At 44.4% G+C, this 6206-nt stretch overlaps 1 pseudogene; it reads left to right on the forward strand.

Annotated features, from left to right (window-relative positions):
* Positions 1-2861: 2861 nt before the first annotated feature.
* Positions 2862-2979, forward strand: LOC124721890 (annotated as a pseudogene).
* Positions 2980-6206: the final 3227 nt, after the last annotated feature.

Here is a 6206-nt window from a genome sequence, read left to right on the forward strand (position 1 = left end):
ATAAATAAGAATGAGTACTGATATAATGCAAGAAAAACTTATGCCAATATGTGTACTGTTAGATGTAATCAGTGTAGTTTGTTAGATCATAGTGTCTGCAGTACACATTCATCCCCTGTAACACGCCCCACATGTAGAAGATATGGACGTTACACCAAGCAATCTGATGTGTACGCATGGTTATTGTGTTACAATGAAGCTAAAATTAAGTGTCCTTGCATTTATCCTATTGTTTGACTACGGGGGTTGTATATAAAGTAATGCACCACATTCTATTTCTCAGCCGTAAACAATGTTACGAATGCTAAACGTTACGTATGTATCATCTGAAGTGTCCTGAGTGAGTGCGCCGAGTTTCCCTCACTTCAGACAGCTAGCATAGCTGCAGGACAGTTTCAAAATGCGTCTGTAGGTGATGTCGTGACTGAATTTCTCACTGAAGAGAATGAAACTGTGGGGAATATTCACAAGCGTTTGTGCAAAGTCTATGAAGCATCTGCTGTCGACAGTTACTCGCTGGGCACGGAGGGTGAGGTCTTCAGAAGGCGGTCCGTCGGAGCTCCACGATTTGCAGCGGTCTGGGAGGCTGTCACACCTGAGATGTTGCAGCGAGCTTCCATATGTTTGGGCCATTAAAGGATGTCATTCGTGGAAGACATTCTGAGGATGATGAGGAGGTGATTCACACAGTGAAGTACTGGCTCTGCCACCAGGAAAAGGATTAGTACCGACAGGGCATACCCGCTCTTGTTATGCGATGGAGGAAGGCCGTAGAACGGGATGGAGGTTATAGGGTGCGTAGATAAAACACCATTCTTTCGTGTGTGTAATTCTCATTACGTTCAATAAAGAATTGTTAAAAAGAATGCGATGCATTACTTTTTGGGCAACCTTCGTAGTGTGTTAGACAGAGGCTTTACAATGAGCAAATCTAATTCGCAGGTGGTTACCACTCAGGAATTGGTTCAGTCTTTATTGGATCAAGTAGCTCAACTGAAAGTAGATAATACTGATCTGCATATGCAGTTAAATGCTATGAGAGAGGAAAGAATTGCGTCCCGTTTATCAGTAGCCATCCCTGGATGGTTCTACTGCTAACCATCCTTTCCCAGGCAGAGCAGGAGACAATGTATTATCATTTATGGATAACTTGTTGGAGAGATGAACAGTTATTTCTATATTTATTAGGGGATGCAAAAACTCATGTAATATACCATGAGAACCTGAAAAATGCTGAGACATTTGATGTGCTGTGGAGACATGGATGATATGGACGACAGAATAGCTGTAGGTACTGTCCAAGCAGTTAAATGGTATGTCACAAAAGCAGGGCGAATCCATCGAAAGTTCCATAGATAGAATAAGAAAAATCAGTCTTAGTACATACGAGTTAATGGACAGAGACAATGTGAGAAAGGTTCTTCCAGAAGAAACAGAGCAGAGGGCATTAGACGCATTTTTGCAGGGATTACCACTCGACGTGTTGCGCAAGATGCGCACATAATTTCCAAAGTATTTCACTGGAACCACGTGCACAGCAAAAACTTTAGAAGAAACTGATGAAGTAACTAGAATCTGTGATATAATAAATATCTTTTCTGCTAACATAATGTGTTAACGTCTCTGATAGTTTGACCATATAACATGGGGTTGTCGTCAACTGCAGTGTAGGAGGTTTGAAAAGTTGGACATCGAGTTGCAAGAAAAGGAGCAGACAGTGCCACAGAGCCACTGAGCTGCACTCCCCATAGATTTTAATGCAACAGAAACATATATAGCAGTGGAATTTTACTTGATTACTGTAGTAGGTAGTAAGGAACACAAGTTTTTGCTAGTCACAGGCGCATGCGTATCTGTGGCAAGTTTGGACCTAATGGGAAAGAGGTGGTTAAACCCTCCACAGTGTACTTTATGTGGAGTTAGAAGTGATGGGACCAGTCACATTGTGAGAAGAAGTGTTAAAGCAGATAAATGACCATGTATTATATTGTCATGGGGGTGGGGAGTCGAACAAGAGACAAAATGCAGAGCCACTATGTGAACAGCCATCAAAATGGTTGTGATGCTTTATTGCCACAAGCTGTAATTGCTTACAATTCGAAGCTCCACAGAAGTACAGGCGTATTGCCATACGAGGTACTGTATAGTCGCCAAATGCTGTCACTATTTGAGATAGTCAAACCTAGGGTGGGGAGAAATGGTGAGATTGTGCGAAACTTCGTGAAGACATTATAAGAGGCATGGAAGTGGGTACAGAAAGCCAACACTAACGCCCTTGAATGGCAAGAACAGATGAGCCAGTGCAATGTTAAGCTACTGGAATATGTTTCTGGTCAGTGGGTAATGCTAACAAACTAATACACTCCAAGCAGGAAAATGAAGAAACTCGTCGCCCAGTATCAAGATCCATACCAGGTTATTGAGATGAAATTGCCAGTGAACTGCATCTTTAAAAGCTTACATGTCGAATGTATATGTCATTTTTGGTTCACACAAGCTTCATTGCTGCTGGTACCGGTGGCGCCACTCCCAGCAGAAGTGGAAAAATGTTAAGAAGAAGAGACAGACTGAACCCTCGCAAGTTACATGCACATTACCATATGGAGTGAGATCCTAGAACTACTAGTATATTGAGATTTTGGTGTTTTTTGTGTGTATTTGTTGTTTTATGCGCCTTGGTGACAATGATAGGAGAATTTTGTGCAAATAATGAAGGATGTCATTGTGGTATTTTGAGATATTTGTTGCAGATGTTGATATATAGGGAGATTTCAGTCTGTGACAGGTTAGCAGTTATTTTAGGGAGTATTTTGTGTTGTTGCTTACCTGAATTGATTTTTCATGTTCTTATATAAGGTTTGGGCAACGGCCTTGCCGCAGTGGATACACCGGTTCCCGTGAGATCACCGAAGTTAAGCACTGTCGGGCGTGGTCGGCACTTGGATGGGTGACCATCCAGGCGGACATGCGCTGTTGCCATTTTTCGGGGTGCACTCAGCCTTGTGATGCCAACTGAGGAGCTACTCGACCGAATAGTAGCGGATTCGGTCAAGAATACCATAATAACGACCGGGAGAGCGGTGTGCTGATCCCATGCCCCTCCTAGCCGCATCCTCCACTGAGGATGACACGGATGTCGGATAGTCCCGGTAGGCCACTCGTGGCCTGAAGACGGAGTGTATAAGGTTTGGAAAGGAACTTCAGATGATGAGAATTAACGTTATGTATTTTATTGGGTGTGTATTGGGCGTGGGGCATGTAGATTCGGGTACTTCTAGACATCAGACTTCAGTTGCAGAGGAGAGAGTGACGATGACTGCCTGAGCCCTCTGCAGGAACAACCTCTGAGGATTGGGGTACTTTTCACCAAGCAGGGGGACATTATCTTTACCAATTACCAGAGGACTATGAGATTAATTTACAACACATGGGGAGTAAGATACGAGGTGCGAAGGCTGAACGACACATTTTCGGAATTACACCTAGAAGCTGGTAAAAAGGGAGTGTTAAATGAGATACGAGGGGAGTATTGGGTGCTGTGTCTCTTGTATGAGTGACCTCAGAACCAAATACAGCAAGCTGTGGACTTGGTGCTGCAGACATTGAAGCAGCAGAAGCAAGTATGGGTGGATGCAGTAGGAAAACGGCTGAAAACCGTATTTGTAATGGCAGATGTGCCTGGTATATGGAGACTAAATAACATACTAGTAGTGGTGCAGAGCGAAGTGGAAGCTACTAGAAACCTGATGGAATGGCTGACGACTCAAGTAGCGTATCTGGAATAAGAAGTATTGAATAACACTACAATGGTGTGGGGCTTAACAGCCTAGCTGAGGAGTTTCATGAGAACGACAATCAGTTCTGTGAACCAGGATTTAGGTATAATATAGGCTGGTTTGTTCTATTAGACACACAGGTGGCTGTAGTAAGGCTTTTGCACACACTTACTGATAGTGCAGAGGGTGCCCGAATCGAGATACCAGAGAGGTCGAATACCATGCTGTGCAAGGTCAGTTAACCCTCTGGTGTGCCTGATGGGAATGTCATACCATTCCTTATGGTCAAAGTATACATAAACGACATTATGGAGACTATGAGAAGCCCCACGAAGCTGTTCGCAGACAAGTTGATTCTGTGATGACGTTATAAACTTTCATGCATGATGGAGAAGAGTAGAGACATCCGTTGGAGGTAAGTGACCCTGATGCGTAAACGACCGAGTCGAAAGTTATAAGCGAAAATCGTTCTGATATCACTGACAGTGGAATACGTGTGGCAGTACTGTAGTTCCTAAGATTTTAGGGTAGGCAACGTTCGGAGGTGGTAGTATAGATCAAAACAAGAAAAAAAGTCTATGGGCTCTAAAATGCATACCGTAAGAGATATGTTCTTCTTCACTACTGTGAAACACATCTCATCTACTGAACAAGTGCCTATAGTGCTCATACTTACTGGACATTTTTTTTCCTTAATTTGGTTCATACTATCTCCTCCAAAAACATGGAAGCCAAACAGCTTTCATTAGAAGAGACGTGTTGCACAGTATCGAAGATGAACAAATGTTCATAGCTCCAAGGTAAGGTTCTTAGAGCCCATGTTAGCTAGACATTTTTTTCTTGTTGTGGTCCGTACTACCAGTGTTGTCCACACTACATTGTTAGCAACAACAGAGACGGTATATGTGTTCACTGTCAGAGGTATCAGTACGGTTTTCGGACCAGACTACCTTACCTCAAACTGATAGAGGATACGTATGTTTATCAACCACTAAAACTTCCACACAACATTACAGAACCCAGAAAATTTGTCTTTTTCCTGGACAACATTTGGCAGGTACCGCTCACCACGAGTCTGCGCACACAAACACAGCCGTCACCTTGCGTCGGTGGATATGTGGACTCGTCTGTGAATAACACGATTCGCCAGTGACGATGTTACCAGTTGACATGTGATGGCAGAACTGAAGGCGAGCTGCTAGATGTTGTGTGAAGCGCGGGCCTCGAACAGGACTTCTCGGTCGTAAGATCCTTTCTTGTAACCCGTTCATTACAGTCTGATCGGAGACAGTGTCTCCAGTAAGTCTTCTGAGATCGTCAAACAGCGCTCTCGCCGTATCTGTACAACACCACAACACAGAGATGCCCAGATATCGTCCTTTACATGGGGTTTAATGCGTCGACTGCCTTGTCCAACTCGCCTTGTGTATTGACCTGTTTCCTTGTAGCGTGTCCACAACCTGTGGATGGCACATGGAGGGGCTTCGATATCTGCAGCAACACGACCGCCCTTGCAATTTGCATAGCACTAAGATTTAGCCGAGCGGTCTAAGGCGCTGCAGTCATGGACTGTTGGTTGGTTGGTTGGTTTGGGGAAGGAGACCAGAGAGCGTGGTCATCGGTCTCATCGGATTAGGGAAGCATGGGGAAGGAAGTCGGCCGTGCCCTTTCAGAGGAACCATCCCGGCATTTGCCTGGAGTGATTTAGGGAAATCACGGAAAACCTCAATCAGGATGGCCGGACGCGGGATTGAACCGTCGTCCTTCCGAATGCGAGTCCAGTGTGTAACTACTGCGCCACCTCGCTCGGTCATGGACTGTGCGGCTGGTCCCGGCGGAGGTTCGAGTCCTCCCTCGGGCATGGGTGTGTGTGTTTGTCCTTAGGATAATTTAGGTTAAGTAGTGTGTAAGCTTATGGACTGATGACCTTAGCAGTTAAGTCCTATAAGATTTCACACACATTCCCAGCACTAAGATGTCGCATTGCATGTGCTCTGTTGAATGCAACGTCTACAAACAACTGCCACGTCTGTACCTTACTAGAAAACACTGGGACACCGATACTCACTTCCTTCTGAGGGCACACCTGACACCGTAATGCATAACACAGCCAGTAGGTGGCGAATTACTTTAATTGTTGCCAACACTGAAAGTGAAGGTCTCAAGCCATGCAATAAGACCACATGTACCGCCTATATCAAAATAAATTTAACATCCCGGACGTTAATACACGTGATCCTCTAATTCTTTTAACAGTGTATCTGCCATTTCATTGTTACTGTGGTACACGATGCATCCTCCTCCACACGTTTCGAGTTAGGTTGTGGACTATGTATGAAGTTGCAGATGTAAGCTCGTGTTTTGCTTTGAGTGTAGGTTCGAAGTGTTTTGCAAACGTGTACTTGAATATCACGTTTGTGACTCAGGTGC

This window comes from Schistocerca piceifrons, chromosome 1 (genome assembly GCF_021461385.2).
Source record: "Schistocerca piceifrons isolate TAMUIC-IGC-003096 chromosome 1, iqSchPice1.1, whole genome shotgun sequence".
Taxonomy (NCBI): Eukaryota; Metazoa; Arthropoda; class Insecta; order Orthoptera; family Acrididae; genus Schistocerca; species Schistocerca piceifrons.